Genomic DNA, 20,738 nt, shown 5'->3' with positions numbered 1-20,738 from the left:
GAAGGAGAAAGCTGACCCTCGACCTCCGGTGCAGTTCCCAAACGTACCCAACAGACTCCGTCGTCTGTCAGAATGCTTTCTTCAAAGAAGTACAACTGGATACTTTCAGTCAACAGTACTTCCTAAAGTGAGAGGTGTGAAGAGAGAGGTGGGTACGGGGAGGTATGCTAAGAGCCATTTTACTTTGAGGTACTTATTTTTTATAGCCTATTTTACTTATACGTATGAAAGACTCACCTCTTAATATAAAATCAACCTTCAAGGAAAAAAAATTAAAACCAAAACCCCAAAATTCCCATAGCGCCAGCTATAAGGAGCCCAGCAGTCCCACTCATCTCTTGGAGAAGTAGCTTTAGCGCTTGGGCAATCCAGCCTTGCTCTGAGACCTATTGCTTGCCAATCCCCTCTGAGCTGTCTTTGCTGAAGGAACATAACCCACCCCTGGCAGATGTTCTGCTCAGAGGAGATCTTGAGAAATTTTCTAGGGTCCTGATGGAGCCACAAGGAGAGAGCAAGAAAGGGTTTGTCTCTTCTGTGGACCCTTATAATCTTGAAACCCAGGCAGAAATAGAAGATACAAGGTAATAGAACATTGAGGAAAACATGGCAATAAGAAAGAGGAGGAGGAAGAGGCTCTGGAAAGTTTGGGCTGAATAATGATGCTTTGTATTAACTACGAAGTGAATGGACAATCTGTGAAAGTGTTTGTTGACTCAGGTGCCCAGATGATTATGATGAACCAAGCTTGTGCAGAAAGCTGTAATATAATGAAGCTGGTGGACTATTGGTGGGCAGAGATGGCCAAAGGAATGGGCTCCCAGAAGATTATTGAATGGGTACATCTAGTTCGGGTTCAAAACGAAGCAGATTTCCTGGCTTGTTCCTTCTCTATACTTTAGGAAGAACCTGTAGACATGCTTCCAGGACTGGATATGTTAAAATGGCATCAATGTTCCATTGACCTCAAGAAAAATGTACTCATGATGAGCACCACAGGCTCACAGACCATCTTCCTTCCCGAGGGAGAGTTACCAGAGTGTACCCCATTGGCATATGGGGCCAGGTAAGAGGCCAGAGGAGACTGCAGACCAAGAATTAGCAGAAGCCCTTCAGAAATCGGTGGAAGATGCAGAGTGTCAGAATCCATAATGTGTATATATATAGTATGTGTGTACTGCAGCTGGAGTGGGCCCCAGACCAGAGGAAAAAAACAGTGAAGGAACTAACTCACTGGGAATATCATCACCAGTTTCAAATGCATTTAACTATCAAGCCCATCCTTCCCGACAGAGACTTGTGACTGGTACTTCTTAAGTCTTACTGATTCTGTCTCTGCTTCAGCCTACCCCGCCACCCCCCGCCCCCGACCCCACCATCAAGCCCAGTGACCCAGACAGCATTGAACCTAAAGTTGTGAAGACATTGAAGGCTTCAGCTGAATTCCAGATAATCAGAAATGAAACAACATCTTCCTCTACAGGACCATTCTGATTGTGCTTCTTCAGCAGACAGTGCTCCAGCAAACCAGAGTACAGCTATTCCTTTGCAGAATTCACTCAAAGAAGTCATTGGTGCAGATGACCTAGAGAAATCTGCCGAAAGAAGCATGTGTCTGGTCACTCACTCAGTTGTGTTTGGCTTTTTGCGACCCCATGGACTGTAGCTGACCATGCTCCTCTGTCCACGAGATTATCCCATCAGAATACCGGAGTGGGGTTGCTGTTTCCTCCTCCAGGTGATCTTCCAGACCTAGAGATGGAACCCACATCTCCTGCAAATTCTATACCTGGAGCCACCTGGGAAGCTGAAAGAAACACCCAGGGCCTCATCATCTCCACACAAGACAGAAAGCTAGTTTATCTGTCACAAATACTAGGAAGCTAGAACTTCAGAGGCTTATAGGTGAAAACGATTGGCATTCAGAATATCAGTACCTGAGTCAAGTAAATAGCCTTCAGCAACATGAAGAACCAAGGAATGAACAGCATGAGGGTACACAACAAAATGCTTCACATGATGGAGCATATCTTTGTAACACAGAAGACCTTGAATTTCTTGAAGAAAGGTAACAGAATCAACAAGAAGTGTTTGTTTGGAAACTACAGTGAAAGGAGACAGGCTAAGAGAAAAATATTCTACCTTCAGGTAGAATTTTAGCAGCAGGATGTTTTGGCTCCTCAAATTCAGAAACGCTTATGTAAATAGATACAGTAGAACAATCCCTAGTTGCTATGCTTAATTCAGCAGGCAATCAGAATACTAATGTCAAGAACATTGGTATATCTGATCTTACCTTAGTCCCTTGGAAGTAGAAATGTAACCCTTCCTCTGAAATTTTTAGTAAGTTCATTTCCATTCAGGATGTACAGCTTCCAGAAAATAATGTTGAACAAATGAATATAAGTTTATTTAAGTCTCTGTGCAGTTAGCCCTCTGCGGAGTCAACAGAGGGCTATCTATAACAGCAGCCTTAAAGGAACTAAATGAATTTTTGGTCTTTTGTAGTAAACCAGCTTCAGAAAGTACATCTGAAGATGTTATCTGTCAATCAGAGACAGTAACTGAGGGCCAGACAGGTATTAGAGACCTTTCTGAAAGATGGTCCCCAAACAATCCTCTTACAGCTACCCAGAGTGATCAGTGTTCACAAGTCTCCTTTCATTAGGCCATATCTATGAAGACAGAAGAATTAACAGACACTTCAGCTGGAGTAGAAGATGTAGAAAATATTAACTTCAGGGGTCCAGGTGATGACCTGGTAACTAATAAGGAAGGTGTCCCCAAGTCCCCAAGGGAATTGATAAATGAGAGCAGTTCTGTCACTCTGAAAGTGAAAGTGAAGTCTCTCAGTCATATCTGACTCTTTGTGACCCTGTGGACTCTTGCCCACCAGGCTCCTCTGTCCATGGGATTCTCCAGGCAAGAATACTGGAGTGGGTTGCCATTTCCTTCTCCAGGGGATCTTCCTGACCTAGGGATCGAACCCAGGTCTCCTGAATTGCAGGCAGACGCTTTAACCTCTGAGCCACCAGGGAAACCCTCTGCCACTCTAGCCTCAGCTAAAATATCTAATCAGCTACACTGCATCTTCGGGATAGGAATTTCACCCAGAGTTTTAGCAAGTGAGGAGGATGCTCTCAATCAAACTCCTGAGCAAACTGAATCATCGTCATCCAGGTTCATATTGGTTAAAGATTTAGATCAGGGCACACAGAATCCAGTGGCAGACAGGCCTGAGACCAGAGAAAATGTTCTGAAGCTGCAGAGACACTTCTGAAATTTGAACCTCCTCCCAGCCATGCATCACATCCCTCCTTTCTTGCACTATTAATTTTTCCTGCTGCAGACATTGACCAGATTCTCTGTGCTGGCTATCTTTTGCAGGAAGTTCTTGGTGCTTTGCTCTGAGATGGTGGAAGTGCAGACTTTGCACTTCTTGTTTGCTGTCAAAGAGCATTGTAGTTCCTGTATAACCTCGGAAAAGTGAGCTAGACATTATTTCATTCCTTTAAAAAAGCTGTAACAGTCACATCCATACTCACTGTTTATACAGTATATGTAAAACCAACAAGCAGAATGTTGAGCCAGATTTTTTAATTTTTTGGCCAAAGTACTCTATGATTTCTTGTCTTATGAATTTGTCTATTCTATTTGTTAAAATTTGGGTCTTCAAAAATGTATTGGCACTTATGTGCATACAAAAGCTTTTTATTATCATTAAGATGATGTATTCTGGAATAAAATTGATGGTATTATATATTTTCCTTTGCAGGGTAGCAATGTGGTAGAGAATCTGGCTGCCTGTGCAGGAGACAAAAGAGATGCAAGTTCGATCCCTGGTTCAGGAAGATTCCTCTGGAGAAGGAAATGGCAACCCACTCCAGTATGCTTGCCTGGAGAATTCCATGGACCAAGGAGCCTGGTAGGTTACAGTCCATAGGGTTGCAAAGAGTCAGACATGACTGAACACACACACACACACACACACACACACACACACATATATATAGCATAAAAAGTAAAAATAAAATAAACCCTATCTTGTCTGAAAAATAATCTTCTACCCAGTGCTCAAGAAACAGACGGACCACCAATAGGAAGTTGAAGCCTATGGATGAGAAGGGCAGAGAGGTCAAGGACCCACTATTCTGGTCAGCCTCTAACTGTTTTGACTTTGAGCTGTGATACCTACCTGAACAAGATCTCTCTGTTTAGGAACTTTATTGGGGGTGGGGGAAGTCATGGGAAGGGGATGTGCTGGGAAGGATCTTGTCCTCTGAATTCATACAGCTCCTGAGAAGACTTGATTTCATGGCCAGAATGGCAACCAAGGTTTCTATGTGCTCACAATTCCAGTTGCACACTTATACCATATTTTTAGTGGCACTAGTAGTAAATAACCCACGTCCCAATGCAGGTGTAAGAGATGCAGGTTCCATTCCTGGGTTGGGAAGATCCCCTGGAGGAGGGCACGACAACCCACTCCAGTATCCTTGCTTGGAGAATCCCATGGACAGAGGAGCGTTGTGGGCCACGTTCCATAGTGTCGCAGAGAATCGGACACAGTTGGAGTGTCTTAGCATGCATGCACCATATTTTTATTTTTCTGATATTCTGGAAAGGACTGAACAAAAGGAAATAGACTTTGTTAGATCTTCATTAGATATATGGGAAAACATTTGCTTCTCACAGCTGGGCTTGTGTTCTTTATTGTTTGTTTCACATATTCATGCTCAGGATCACTCTTCTGGCAGGAAGGACATCCCCTGACTTCAAATCCCACTTACCTGTTGGCCAGAATCCAATCCAAGTGTTCGTCTGTGAATCCAACTATTCGGGCATTCTTAGTGATCTCTCTTTTTCCTAGGCAATAAAGAGCTCTAATAACCAGAAGTAACCAGGAGCTCTAATAACCAGAAATAACCAGGAGCTGGAGAGATGCTGTGTGTATATAGAAAAATGTGACACAACTCATACCTGTCAGGGAGCTTCCAGCCTAGTGAAGGAGTCAGATGCATCAATAGCTTATTATAACACTGCTGTGAGAAAGATGTGCATAGGCAACAATGGAAGAACAAAGGTTGGCCATCTGTACAGACCAGGCTAGGCCAGAGTGTAGTATGGAGTCATGGAAGATTTTCTGGAGGAGGTAATAGCTTTTGTTGAGTTTTGAGATTAACTTGGTATAGACTATCAATGGGGTGGTTTCAAGCAAATCTGTCAAAATCACAGAGTTGTGAGATGGCATGGGAAAGATTCTGATGCTGGGAGGGATTGGGGGCAGGAGGAAAAGGGGACAACAGAGGATGAGATGGCTGGATGGCATCACCAACTCGATGGACGTGAGTTTGAGTGAACTCCGGGAGATGGTGATGGACAGGGAGGCCTGGCGTGCTATGATTCATGGCGTCACAAAGAGTCGGACATGACTGAGCGACTGAACTGAACTGAACTGAACTGATGGGAAATGCAGAGAACTTCAGATAGTTTCGCAGCCCATAAACAGCCCCTCTCAGCTCACTTTTTCAAAAAAGTGTTTTAAAATTTCTCTTTTGGCTGTGCTAGGTCTTTTTTGCAGTACACAGGCTCCTTTAGTTTTGGCGCTCAGGCTCTCGAGTGTGCAGGCTCAGTAGTTGTGATGCCTATGCTTAGTTGCCCTGTGGCATATGGGACCTTAGTTCCCCTACCAAGGGTCAAACCCACCATGCCTGCATTGGGAGACAGATTCTTAACCACTGGACCACCAGGGAAGTTCCCTAAATTAAAAAAAATTTTTTTTACAATAGGTCTGTCTTTGTTGGTTATCTATTTTAAATATAGCAGTGTGTACATGTCAATTCCAAACTCCCAAACTATCCCTCTCTCTCACCCTTCTCCCCTGGTAATCATAAATTGGTTTTCTAAGTCTTCGAGTGTTTCTGTTTTGTAAATAAGTTCATTTGTATCATTTGTTTTCAGTTCAGTTCAGTTCAGTCGCTCAGTCGCTCAGTTGTGTCCGACTCTTTGTGACCCCACCTCAAATAAGCTATGTCATATGCTATTTGTCTTTCTTTGTCTTACTTACTTCACTTAGTATGATAATCTCCACATTCATCCATGTTGCTGCAGATAGCATCAGTTTGTTCTTTTTAATGGCTGAGTAATATTCCATTGTGTATGTATACCACATCTTCTTTATTCATTCATCTGTAAATAGGCATTTAGGTTTCAGCTCACTTTTAACTGGTTTCCTTCAACTTTCTTCAGAGAAACTAGGAGGGCTCTCTGATGGCAACATGCAATTCCTCATCTCAGTTGTCCCAAGCAAGTCCATTTCTTGGCCCCTGACTCAGTTCAACAAAATTGTGCAGAAATTTAGAAATCTACTGTTACTTACACAGCTTCCTGTGTGTGTGTGTAGGGGGGGGATATTATTCCCTCCCCTTAGCAGTTTATCATAGAGTCTCACGTAATGTCCACTCCTTGAGGAGTTTGGATAATTCTATCCTCTATACTTTGCTTGATTTCTAGTGATGTGTTAGAAAGCCTTACAGCTTAGCTCCCTAAGGGGACTAGTCACCCTTAAGACAGCTCCAAGAGTGACTGGGATATAAAATGTAAGAGAGGTGCATGAAATGTAACTAGATGGAATATGAGTGGGAAACCAGGTCATGAAAACCTTTGACAGTAGACAGAGGGGCAAAAGGAAGATCAGGCTGTTGCTGTGTAAACTGAGCCACACAGATAAAAACTTGTTTATTCTTTGAGCAATTATCCCTAATTGCTCTAGGGTACAAGCCGCTCCATCCTACTGAATGATACATACATTATCTGAGGGGAAAAAAAGTGAAAGAAGTGTTAGTTGCTCAGTCATGTCTGACTCTGCGACCCCATGAACTATAGCCCACAGTCCTGCCTAATTTAATATCCACAGTGTCCACTATAATTCCACACACATTTCGAAGCACAAAGAAAGTAGTACAAAATATGCTGGTTGGTGGATTTGTACGGGCTACCAAGAAAGGTTGCATAGGCTTTTAGAAAGGGATCTCTTGCATTGTATAGAGTCAGATTCTTAAAAGACAGGGAGGAGTAGAGATTGTGTATTTATCTGGAGTCTAAGATCCTCTCCAGTTAATCCAGCCTATTCAAAATAGCTATTTCTCTCAATTTTCCTCTCTCTCTGCTGCTAGAAGGCAGCATCATTTCCATCTGCCTCTGGGACAGGGATTCTCTCTGTATCCATCCCGTCATACATAGTACAGTCATAAATACATAATACACACAAAAATATGTATTGCACCAGCACAAACAGGCACCTGAAGCTTTAACCTTGATTGACTGGGAAAATGTTACCTGGTGTTCTGGCCAACTGGCTCCAAAGCTCATACAATGCTTTGACCTCCTATGCTCCCTGAAGGAGCTCCCCAAATGGAAACTGCTTTCGGTGAAGCAGCTGAATGGTAGATTAATTCTGAAAGCCACAGTTGGCAAGCTCAAACATTACAGAATCCTATATTGAGCACACAGGGTTTAGATGGGGTTGATGGTCTTTTCCTGTTGAGTTTTATGCAACCCTGGGCTCCTAGGGAATTTCCACAGAACATCAGTTCAGGGCATGCTGGCCCCATGTGTTGTAGCTTTCTGTTTATTTCTTAGTGGTTGCGATATAGTGGCACTGTGCTTATGCCAGTAGTCTGAAACCCTTTAGAAAACTAGAAATATAATGCCCTATCCCGCATTGCAGGCAGATTCTTTACCATCTGAGCCACCAGGGAAGCCCACATTAAGAAGCCAAAGTATTTTCCAAGCATATTTTTCTCAAGGCCCATGTTTTCAAGATTGCCTCTGCCTTATGTGATGGTGAAACTCAAGGAAAGCTGTTTAATTTGATCATTATTGTCAGTGTGCCAATTAAGCAGTGTCAGAGTGTCTCAGGCTGTCCTGAAAAAGATTTGTCAATCAGTTTAGCAGAACTTCTCAAAGCTTGTGACATCAGAGGAGTTCAGTTCTGAGTCACAAGATGGGATGGCCAAGACTAAGGACATGGTCAGCCTCACTCAAACATACAGCTTCCATCAAAGTCAAGTCCTGGGCTGGCTTCTTGCTTAAGCTTCTTTTCTTTTTTATTTTCAGGGGGCAATCTTATTTCCCTTATTTTACTTATGATTTTAATTGAAACATAGTAGATTCACAATATTATATTAGTTTCCAGGTTACAGTATAGTGATTCAATATCTTATACTCCCTTTAAAGTTATTACAAATTAATGGCTACATATCCCTGTCCTGAACAATATATCTTTGTTATTGCTTAAGCCTCTTTAAGGAAGATTTGCTTTGACAAGTGACTAGTGTGAAGACCAAGGTTATAAACTACTACATATGAGTAGGGAGCACAGACAAAGTTAAACAGGAAGACATTCAGCTTTTCTTCCTTCGAGCTTTACTGAAGGCTCTCCAGCATTTTCAAAGGCAAAGTCAGCACTGTTCCTTTCACAAACATGTATTGAGCCTGAACTCTTGCCAGGGCCAAGGACACAAGGGAATATGAGAGCTGGAGTGAGGATTTGGCCATCATACCTGTTGCAAATGGGCTTGCACTGGGCTAAGGGTCATGGCCAAAGACAAGTCTTTACCATGTGACATGTTCATGAGAATAAATAATAAAAAGTAAGTGAAATATTACTTTTAAAAAGGAAGCAAACATTAAACAAAATGGAAACTTTGACTCTGATTTTTGAGCTACTATTATAATGGAAGAGTAATAATGTGTATCATAAAAGATGATTATAATGTACACAGTTACCACCCGTATAATATAGGTATTTTCTAATTTGCTATGAGAATGCAGAAGAAAGAGTTATTGACAAGAGTTTAACTCTCTTCCTGCAGAGAATTTGTAACACTAGAGACAGAGAAAGCCTGGTGGAAGCACCAACCAGAAAGACAATGGCCTTGATTCATTCACTCAGCAAATATTTATAGAGTACTTACCATATGTTGACTAGATGGACCTTTGTTGGCAAAGTAATATCTCTGCTCTTTAATATGCTGTCTCAGTTCAGTTCAGTCGCTCAGTCGTGTCCGACTCTTTGTGACCCCATGAACTGCAGCACTCCAGGCCTCTCTGTTCATCACCATCTCCCGGAGTTCACTCAGGCTCACATCCATCCAGTCCGTGATGCCATCCAGCCATCTCATCCTCGGTCGTCCCTTTCTCCTCCTGCCCCCAATCCCTCCCAGCATCAGAGACTTTTCCAATGAGTCAACTCTTCTCATGAGGTGGCCAAAGTACTGGAGTTTCAGCTTCAGCATCATTCCTTCCAAAGAAATCCCAGGGTTGATCTCGTTCAGAATGGACTGGTTGGATCTCCTTGCAGTCCAAGGGACTCTCAAGAGTCTTCTCCAACACCACACTTCAAAAGCATCAATTCTTCGGTGCTCAGCCTTCTTCACAGTCCAACTCTCACATCCATACATGACCACAGGAAAAACCATAGCCTTGACTAGACGGACCTTAGTCGGCAAAGTAATGTCTCTGCTTTTGAATATGCTATCTAGGTTGGTCATAACTTTTCTTCCAAGGAGTAAGCATCTTTTAATTTCATGGCTGCAGTCACCATCTGTGGTGATTTTGGAGCCCCCCCAAAAAAAGTCTGACACTGTTTCCACTGTTTCCCCATCTATTTCCCATGAAGTGATGGGACCGGATGCCATGATCTTCGTTTTCTGAATGTTGAGCTTTAAGCCAACTTTTTCTCTCTCCTCTTTCACTTTCATCAAGAGGCATTTTAGTTCCTCTTCACTTTCTGCCAGAAGGGTGGTGTCATCTGCATATCTGAGGTTATTGATATTTCTCCCGGCAATCTTGATTCCAGCTTGTGCTTCATCCAGTCCAGTATTTCTCATGGTGTTCAGTTCAGTTCAGTTGCTCAGTCAACTGAAGTGTCCGGCTCTTTGTGACCCCATGAATCGCAGCATGCCAGGCCTCCCTGTTCATCACCATCTCCCAGAGTTCACTCAGACTCACGTCCATCGAGTCCGTGATGCCATCCCGCCATCTCATCCTCTGTCATCCCCTTCTCCTCCTGCCCCCAATCCCTCCCAGCATCAGAGTCTTTTCCAATGAGTCAACTCCTCTCATGAGGTGGCCAAAGTACTGGAGTCTCATGGTGTACTCTGCATATAAGTTAAATAAGCAGGGTGACAACATACAGCCTTAATGTACTCCTTTCCCAATTTGGAACCAGTCTGTTGTTCCATGTCCAGTTCTAACTGCTGCTTCCTGACCTGCATACAGATTTCTCAAGAGGTAGGTCAGGTGGTCTGGTATTCCCATCTCTTTCAGAATTTTCCACAGTTTGTTGTGATCCATGCAGTCAAAGGCTTTGACATAGTTAATGAAGCAGAATTAGATGTTTTTCTGGAACTCTCTTCCTTTTTCGATGATCCAGTGGATGCTGGCAATTTGATCTCTGGTTTCTCTGCCTTTTCTAAATCCAGCTTGAACATCTGGAAGTTCATGGTTCATGTATTGCTGAAGCCTGGCTTGGAGAATTTTGAGCATTACTTTACTAGCGTGTGAGATGAGTGCAGTTGTGCAGTACTTTGAGCATACTTTGCATTGCCTTTCTTTGGGATTGGAATGAAAACTGACCTTTGCCAGTTCTGTGGCCATTGCTGAGTTTTCCAAATTTGCTGGCATATTGAGTGAAGCACTTTCACAGCATCGTCTTTTAGAATTTGAAATAGCTCAACTGGAAGTCCATCACCTCTACTAGCTTTGTTCGTATTGATGCTTCCTAAGGCCCACTTGACTTCACTTCCCAGGATGTCTGGTTCTAGGTAAGTGATCACACCATCGCAGTTATCTGGGTCATTAAGATCTTTTTTGTATAATTCTTCTGTGTATTCTTGCCGCCTCTTCTTAATATCTTCTGCTTCTGTTAGGTCCGTACAATTTCTGCCCTTTATCGAGCCCGTCTTTGCATGAGATATCCCCTTGGTGTCTCTAATTTTCTTGTAGAGATCTCTAGTCTTTCCCATTCTATTGTTTTCATCTATTTTTTTGCATTGATCACCAAGGAAGCCTTTCTTATCTCTCCTTGCTATTCTTTGGAACTCTGCGTTCAAATGGATATACCTTTCCTTTTCTCCTTTGCCTTTCACGTCTCTTCTTTTCACAGCTATTTGCAAGGCCTCCTCAGACAATCATTTTGCCTTTTTGCATTTCTTTTTCTTGGGGATGGTCTTGATCACTGCTTCCTATACAGTGTCACGAACCTCCATCCATAGTTCTTCAGGCACTCTATAAGCTCTAATCCCTTGAATCTACTTGTCACTTCTACTGTATAATTGCAAGCGTTTTGATTTAGGTCATACCTGAATGGTCTAGTGGTTTTTCCTACTTTCTTCAATCTAAGTCTGAACTTGGCAATAAAGAGTTCATGATCTGAGCCACAGTCACTTCCTGGTCTCTTTTTTCCTGACTGTATAGAGCTTCTCCATCTTCAGCTGCAAAAAATATAATCAGTCTGATTTCTGCATTAACCATCTGGTGATGTCCATGTGTAGAGTCTTCTCTTATGTTGTTGGAAGAGGGTATTTGCTATGACCAGTGCATTCTCTTGGCAAAACTCCATTAGCCTTTGCCCTGCTTCATTTTGTACTCCAAGGCCAAATTTGCCTGTTACTTCAGATATTTGTTGAGTTCCTACTTTTGCATTCCAGTCCCCTTTAATGAAAAGGACATCTTTTTTGGGGGGTGTTAATTCTAGAAGGTCTTATAGGTCTTCATAGAACTGTTCAGCTTCAGCTTCTTCAGCATTACTGGTCAGGGCATTGACTTGGTTTACTGTGATATTGAATGGTTTGCCTTGGAAATGAACAGAGATCATCCTGTTGTTTTTGGGTTACATCAATTAACAAAAGAGAAGAAGATTCCTACCCTTATATTCTAGCAAAGAAAACAGACAATGATCAATAAAAGCACTTCCTCTTTTTAATCTTTTTATTTATTTATTAAATTTTTTAATTGAAAAAATAATTGATTTACAATGTATTAATTTCTGCTGTACAGTACTGATTCAGTTATATTTATATATGTGTGTGTGTTACACACTTTTTTCATATTCTTTTCCATTATGGTTTATCACAGGATGTTGAATATAGTCACCTGTTCTATACAATAGAACCTTCTTATTTGTCCATTCTATACATAATAGTTTGCATTTGCTGATTTCTACCTCCACTCTACCCCTTCTCCACCCCCTCCCCACTGGCAATCACAAGTCTGTTCTCTCTGAGAGTCACTTGAGTCTTTTTCTATTTCATAGATGGTTCATTTGTGTCATATTTTAGATTCCACATATGGTGATATGATATTTGTTGTTCTTTTTCTGACTTACTTCACTTAGTATGATCATCTCTAGTTCCATCCATGTTGCTGCAAATGGCATTATTTCCTTCTTTTTTTATGGCTGAGTGGAATTCCGTATGTGGCGCACCCTCTTTATCTACTCATCTGTCGACGAACACTCAGGTTGTTTCCTTGGCTATTGTGAATAGTGAAAAAACACTTCCTCTTAAGTAACAGGGAGAAATCCGATTGGTTTTTTGTTGCCATCAACTACTAGAAACCATAAGACAGTATAGCTCTTGATCCTGAAGTCTCACCAAAATAATAGAATCCAACAATATGTTACAGTGATAATTGCTCCAAATAGATCCTAGAGACAGTTTTAAAATCAATGTGGGCCAGTTTAAATGCTGGTAAATGCTTAACAATTAGCTCTCAGAAATAAATAACAAAATCAATTAAGTCCTCATTTGTAGCATTTTCCATTTTTTAATTTTTGTGGTATAAATGCTCTAACTATAACCATTTCAAATTAACATGATATATCATTAAACACAGCTTTGGGGGAAAAATATGTATAATGACCCTTAAGAACCCGTGCAACCTTGCTCCAGCACACCACTGATTGCAGGCTCATAGGGTAATGAAAGGGACTTCAAAGTCTATGAATAAATATTTCTTGCTCATGGTGTATTGCCATCAATTCTGACAGAGGTGTCACAGGTGAATTGCTAGAAATACCATATTTCCTTAAATCACCTCTTTGACTCAACAAAATCTTTTGCGGGGGACAGAAATAGAAACATTAAACATATTTATTGTATTTACTAACTAGAGCACATACCGTACTTACAGTTTCTTTTTATTTATTTTGACCATGGACAGTTATGCAGAGCATTGTAGTGAGAAGCTGCTATTTTGGGAGAGCTTTGCTGCTTGTGCAGATTTAATATTGACCTTGAATTTGAGATACGTTAAAGAGTATCTGGGTTTGGTCTATATTTCTTATTGGGTTAAGCAGATGTTTTGTTTTCTTAATTAAATTATGTATTGAGGATCGTTAAACAGTTCCTCTAGAAAATCAGCCAGGAGATTTTGTCAGACCCGTGTCTGAGTCCTTTCATGAAGGGTAAGTCATTTACACCAAATTATTCCACCTGGATGTTTGTTGTCTCTGATTTCACTGTGTGTGTTTATCCAACAAAATGAAACCCTACTCGGGTCTAGAGCACACTTGGTTGGTCCTTTAATAAAAACTGTGCAAGAGTGCTTACTCCTCTTCTGACAAACTTTGATTCGCTTCTCAAGGTGTCTGCCTGAACTTATGCACTAGGAACTTTTTCATTTCAAGACTGAAACGTGAGGTAACATCTTGGTGAAATTTTCAACAATTTTTAGACAACCATATTAAGTAAAAGTCAAAAAAGCACCAAATGTAGTATAACTTTGGAATTGTAGGATAAAAGTAAAAATATGAAGACAGACGTTTATGAGAGATGCATTGTTGTTGGCTGTCAAGATGGAAGAAGACAGCCACAAGCCAAGGAATGTGGGTAGCATCTAGACGCTAGGGAAGGTTGGAAAACAGATTCTCCCTTCAAGCCTCTGGAAGGATCACAGGCCTGGTGACAACTTGATCTTAGCCCAGTGAGACCCATATCTGATTTCTAAGCTATGGAACTGCAAGATAATAAATTTATGTTGTTTTCAGCCACTAGGTTTGTGGTAACTTGTTACAGCTGCCATAGGAAATGAATGCCCATGTGCTTCTTTACACTTTCCAGCCTCTCTCGCAGAGAGAGTGTAGGTGGGCTGTGAGACTAGTTGTGGCTCTTAGAACAGGAGTAGATGTGTGATTTGCACCCTAACTAGACAACATGCCACAATCTCTCTCTCTGCTGGTTGGACAGCCAAATCCAGAGAGCCAAATGTTTAGGGTTCCAAGGAAGCTCCAGTGGAGGGCAGAGCCACGGTTTGCAAGGAACCTTCAATCTGAAGTTAGCATGTGGAAGAGTGTTTGTTGTCTAGGAGGGCTGACCCAACCAAGCACATGAGGGCTGATCCCCAGAGTCCCCAGAGATCATTCTTCTTGCAGCAGAGCCTCTCCTAATCTAACTCCAGAATCTCCCAGTCAGAGATTCTGGAATTTTTTTTTTAAAGAATTTGATACTTGAGTTGTTGTTGTTGTTGTTTATAAAGATTGATCTCTTCTAAATGGGCAGTCAGAACTTTGTTGGGCATCCTTAAGCATTTTTTGTAATTTAGTGTTTTAAAAATTTCACATAGCACCTGGAGAGCCTTGTAATAAAATTTCCACACCTAGGGCTTGTGAAGGTCTTAAACCTGTTCTGCTTTCTGGGCCATGGAGGCACCCACAGCCTGACAGTATGGACAGACAGATCACTCGTCTCTTACAGGTTCTTCTCACCCTTTCCAAGATATGCTTTCTATTCCCATGAATTTCTACTTTTGTTCAGAGATTTTGTTTTTTTCTTAGAATATGTACCTCACCCCCTCCTTCAAGCTCAGCTCAATCCTTTTTGTTGCAAGAAGGCTTTCTACATTCTCCAAGGAACGTGAATTTTCCTCTTCTACGATTCCCCGTATTCTTTCATCATATTTGCTACATTTGTACCTGTCCTCTCGCCCTCCATACACACACATGCACATAATAAAATGTTGAAGGAGGAGACAGAACAAACTCCATCTTGAAAGCAGGACTCCATCTTGGGCCGGACTGGACTGTGAGCTATATGCCCAGGATCTATGGAAACAACATACCAACTGGAAAACCAGGCCCCCAGAAAGAAGAGCCCCAGGGCTCTCCATCCCTAAAAGAATACCCTAATTATCTGTGTAAGCGAATAGAATCATACATTCTATTATGCTTATTGGGGTATGACCACAAGCCTATTGATAATTGTCCACTGTTAGCTACCTAGGCTTAAGGCTTATGAATCACAGGTTAACTTTGATTGTATCTTTCTTTTTCCCTTGTTCAGACTAGTTTCAGGGAATTTGGGGGAGGTGGGTTTGGGCATGTACACTTAAGGTATATAAGGTTTTCATAAAACTGGTCAGGGTCCTTGGCTAAGAGGAGACTCTGCTTTGGGCCCGCCGGTGTAATAAACTGCACTCCACTATCTGCATTGTCCTTCTGAGTGAGTGTGTTTCCCAGAAGGCATGGCTACAACAATGTAGCTTCTAGAAGGCAGGTAGCATCCCATACTCCCTGTTGTTGTCACCATAACAGTGCTCTAAATGTAGTAAATGTTCAGTGCATTTATAAATTTTAGCAAAACTATCTGTGGCTGGTGGGACAGTTCTGTTTTGTTTGTTGGTTTACCAGACTAGGTCATGTGGTGTGTTTTAAATTATCCTGTAGGATTGCTCCATTTATATGAGGCAAAGTCCCCATGATGTACCTTGTTCATCCACCAAAAAATAATCTGAAGGCTTACTCTAAAGCAGACACTGTGTGTACACACTGGGGCACCGTGTACTCTGTGTCACTATCATACATCATCAGCTAGGACAGCTGCAAACCACGTACAGAGTGGCACCTACTGCGTGCCAGACTGTACAGCTGACTTGCATCAGCCTGAGCCCCCAGCCAATCCTTCTCTTTCCAGGACTTCTTCCATTTCAGGGAAGTCTAGCCTCCCAGCATCTGGGGATCAAACTGTTCTTTTGCTCATGTTTGTTTGCACATCAGGAATTTTTAATTTTAGGAACAGTTTGTCTCTCTGGCTCAGATCTCTGTGTTCCCATACCATTTATTTATGATGTAACTAATAATCTATTGTATAGAATTAAACTCAATTTCCATTTTGAAATTATATTTATTTAAAATGCAAGAGGGATATGTAGGAGCTGTTTAGGCCCTGGAGCTAATCCCTGTCTATTATTTCTCCATTTCTTTACAGCTCACTGAGAAGGGTGGAGGAGAATAGGAAAGGGGAGACTGTTCTTTCACGAGTAATTGTTTGGCCAAGCTACACCATTGGGGAAGTAGCATTCAGAGGGTCACCCCAGGGGCAGGGCTGGCTGTGTCCGGTTGTGATGAATGGTGCACACTGGGAGGTGGAATTTGTCCAACAACAGGAAAAGCCTAATAGGAGATGATGATTGTTAGAACATTTATAGGCATAGAGAATAGGATCTATGTCTGCCGTATGTATTCTATGTACCAACACAATGCCTTGGCTTAGTAACTGCCACATAATATTTAATGATGACTGAATGAATGAATGCCATATTCTGGCTTCATTCTCCAAACACTCTATAAAAATTATGGCATCTCATTCATGTCTTCCTCTATAAATCAGGGATTTGATCAAGTATGCAGTTTACTCTTTTGGAATCATTTTGCTTAATTACAAAGACCTCAGGGTCTTGGATAAGAAAAAACAGCATAGCACCGGTAATGCAGGTTAAATATAAGATACATGGGTTCAATCCCTGGGTTGGTAAGATCCCCTGGAGGAAGCCACAGCAACTCACTTCAGTATTCTTGCCTGGAGAATCCCACGGACAGAGAAGCCTGGCAGACTGCAGTCCATGGAGTCGCACAGAGTCAGACACAACTGAAGTGACTTAGCATGAGGGAAAGAGAATAGGATAGGATCTTTCTAGAGACTTTTCAAATAATCTAGAGCTCCACTTCCCTGTGTGGTTAGTTTCACTATTCTAAGCCACCCTTCCAACATGTTGAGAGCCCTTATGAGGACCAGGATCAGCCGTATATGACAATAGATAAATGCTCTGCAGTCTACAACTCTGGGTTCTAGTCCTGATTCCCTACTGACAATAAGGAAGTCGTTTAAGCACCCTGCCTTCAATTTCTCGTCTGTAATATGGGGGTGATAATAGTACCTATCTCATGAGATTACTATGAAGATTAATTTGTGTATTATTCGCATGAAATACTCAGCCCAGCCCAGGGACAGAGTAAGCTCTGAACCGTAATTAGCTCAAAACACAGCACACAGAACATCACAGACATTTTTTAAAAACTTAATATTGGGGTATAGCAGAATAATAACGTTGTGATAGTTTCAGGTGAACAGCAAAGGCACTCAGCCAAACGTATATGTATCCATTCTCCCCCAAAATCCCTTCCCATCTGGGCTGCCACATAACACTGAGCAGAGTTCTATGTGCTACACAGTAGCTCCTTGTTGGTTATCCATTTAAAATGCAGCAGTGTGTACATGTCCATCCCAAACTCCCTACCTATCCCTACCTCATGGCAACCATAAGTTTGTTCTCTAAGTCTGTGAGTCTCTTTCTGTTTTGTAGGTTCATTTGTATCATTTCCTTTTAGATTTCATATATAAGGGATGAGAACATCACAGACATTTTTTGATTGCCTGACTGAAATGGGGTCTAGCTTGGAGAAAGTGGAACAAATTAGTATCAGACAGCTCATCAGGATTCCTTCTAAATCTGTAGTTCAAGCTTTTCTCTTGCCTTGGTTATTTCTCCAAATGTGAGCAATTCAGGACTCTGCAAGGAGGAAAATGGGTCTGTTTGCAGGAATAAGTTATGATTTAGGGAAGCTCTGTAAAGGGATAGTTTTCAGGGTTTGGCTCATTCTTGACTAAATGCCTTAAAGAATTTGAAGAGTGTCTGAGCTATTTATTATTCCTCTTCACTGAGGGCCAGGTAAGAGGAGATGGGACTCAGTGGCAGCTGGCACACCCCTGCTAGACAGGAAGAAATTCCTGGAAGCAATTTAGTTTTGTCATGCGGGTGTATGTTCCTTGATTCTTTGTCTCGTCACAACAGAGATTTGGAGTGACGGACATTAACACCTCCTCGGCGTATCACAGCTCTCAGGTCTTGGATAGACCGTGTTATAGCTCTCAGGTCTCGAATGGACCATGTTATAGCTCTTAGACAAATTGGTGTTACTGCTCAGTGTTACAGCTCTATTTTATTTAGAAGATAGCAGGAAAATCCATCATCAAGGTGTGAGGGCACGTCAATCTAAAGACATGAGGAGAAGAGCACCCCAGCGCGTGGGGGGGAGAGAGAGAGAGAGAGAGCTGGCTTTGGCTCTTCTATTTATATGTTTATCTCTCCCTGGGCCTGTCCTATGTAAATTGGGCCAGCCAGGAGTGTTGTTTGTTTTACCTGAGGTCCTCACTCCGGTTCTTGGACCTTCTTTTGTTTCATTTTTGTGGGCTTTTCCCTTCCTTGTCTTGTAGCCACCGCCATTTTGGACTCCTTTTCCCTGTTCTACCTACCTAACAATTTCCTAAGGAGGGCAAATGATAACCCTTCTATGAAAAAAAAATTAATGAATTTTATTGAGATGTATTTTATATACAATAAAATGCATTCATTTATTGAGTGGAGCTCAATGAGTTTTAACAGATGAATGCATTCATGTAACTAGCCACAATCCAGATATAACACATTTCCATTGCTCCAAAAAATTCCTTCATTCCTTTTTTAGGGCCAGCCTCCCTGCATTTTGAGTCTCAGGCAATCGCTGGTCCATTTTCTTTCACTATTTTGCCTGTTTTGGGATTTCACATGGAAGGAGTCACACAGTATGTACTCTTCTGTGTTTGGTGTCTTTTGTTCATCCATGTTTTTGTAATAGCTGCCGCTTATTCATTTTTGTTACTCAGAAATACTCTGTTGTATGGATAGCTTCTTTCATCTGTCTATTCACATGCAGATGAACATTTGCATTGTTTCCAGGTTGTGATCATGATAAAGTTGCTCTTGTGTACAAGTCTTTGTGTGTGTTTTCCAAAATGGCTGTGCCAATTTATATTCCCACCAACAGAGTATGAGAGTTTCAATTTCTCCACATCCTCACCAGTGACTGGAATTTGTGGAAGACAAAATAATGGCCTCCCAAAGGTGTCCATGTCCTAATCCCCCAAACCTGTGAATATGACACCTTCCATGGTAAAAGGGACTCTGTAGCTAAGATGACCAAGTTAATGATCTTGAGATAAGAAGGTTGTCCTGGATCCTTTATGTAGGCCAGTGTAATCATAAGAATCATTTAAAGATGGAAGACAGGTAGAAGCATGAACTGGCAGTTACAGAGGGAGAGCTAATATCTTCTGTTGCTTTGTCTTAAACACATGGTTTATCCCACTCATCAGTGGTTGAGCTGAGCCTTTAAGCCAGGTTTGCCTAGTTTATATGTACATTCACTCTGCCCCTCAGTCTTCTCAGAGCAAGACACTATTAGGACCCCTCTCAACAGAGAGGTGATTGTGGGGTTTGCTGGATGACCTTGGGAAACTGGGGAGAGAGTGACAGAAGGAGCTGAGAAAGGAATTCTGGGGAACTTACTTCCGGGATAACCAAGTTGAGTCATGCAAACCATCCCATGTAGCAAATCCTGGAAACCTCTTTCCATGTATTACTCTCAAAAGCAGCAGGGTGTACCATCCATGGCAGAGCTCAAACATTACTCAGGAGTCTTCCAGCAAGCACTAAAATTGCTTGTGCAATTCAGTTTTGCATTACTTTCAGTCGTAATTCAGAGACTTAGTATATGGCTTTCCTGATGGCTCAGACAATAAAGAATCTGCCTGCAGTGCAGGAGAACCTGTGTCTAATCCCTGAGTCAGAAAGATCCCCTGGAGAAGGGAATGGCCAGTATTCTTACCTGGAGAATTCTGTGGACAGAGGAGACTGGTGGGCTACAGTCCATGAGGTTGCAAAGAGTCAGATGTGACTGAGCGACTATGCTTTCACTGTACTTCAATGTTCATTTACTTTCTTTTCCTTCTTTCAGAAGATTAGAGGAGGACTTATCATTTCAGTTTTGACCAATGGTTTAAACAGTAAAAAGGGGGTAAACAAGTTAATTTTAAAAAAGCACTCTTTACAGAAATGCAAGGTGATGAATTTTTCAAGCATTGGAACATAGATGACAGTTAGTACTGGGTCTGGATTCCATTTAAAAGAAAAGGAATAAAGTTGAAAAAAAAATACTTCAGTAGTTGTATGCCAAGGATTTCAGCAAAGACAAAACAGCCTGAAAGTACAGGATGAGTCATCAAATGTGTTTGTCAAGGCTTTTCCAGATAGTAAGGGCTGTACTTTTGTGCAGGGAGAATTTCTGTTTGCAGCTTGCTAGTAGCAGTCACCACACCAGTAGTTTCATACTAGCTGCTCACCATCAAAATCACTATGGACAAATGAGAGTAACCATGGGGCAAAATTATTTTTAGCTGATTTACAGGCATCCAGAAGGACCTGGAACCCCAAAGTTCACAGCTCTTCTGCCTGCCTCACTATGTCCATGGTCCTTGTACCAAAAATCCATTCTCTCCTGCCTCAGCTCAACATCCATCTCTTACTGGTTTCATCATTATAGGCTAAGAAATCCTTTCCAGAGACAATGCTAATTTTTCTCCAAC

At 41.7% G+C, this 20,738-nt stretch overlaps 2 pseudogenes; both read left to right on the top strand.

Annotated features, from left to right (window-relative positions):
- Nucleotides 1-359: 359 nt before the first annotated feature.
- LOC138416261 (protein DDI1 homolog 2 pseudogene) lies at nt 360-1,067 on the top strand (annotated as a pseudogene).
- Nucleotides 1,068-1,126: 59 nt separating this feature from the next.
- Nucleotides 1,127-3,462, top strand: LOC138416260 (regulatory solute carrier protein family 1 member 1-like; annotated as a pseudogene).
- The last annotated feature ends 17,276 nt before the right edge of the window (nt 3,463-20,738 follow it).

Source organism: Ovis canadensis, chromosome 12, assembly GCF_042477335.2.
Source record: "Ovis canadensis isolate MfBH-ARS-UI-01 breed Bighorn chromosome 12, ARS-UI_OviCan_v2, whole genome shotgun sequence".
Lineage (NCBI taxonomy): Eukaryota > Metazoa > Chordata > Mammalia > Artiodactyla > Bovidae > Ovis > Ovis canadensis.
Note: the sequence above shows the minus strand (reverse complement) of the source record. Positions and strands in the feature narration are given on the sequence as shown.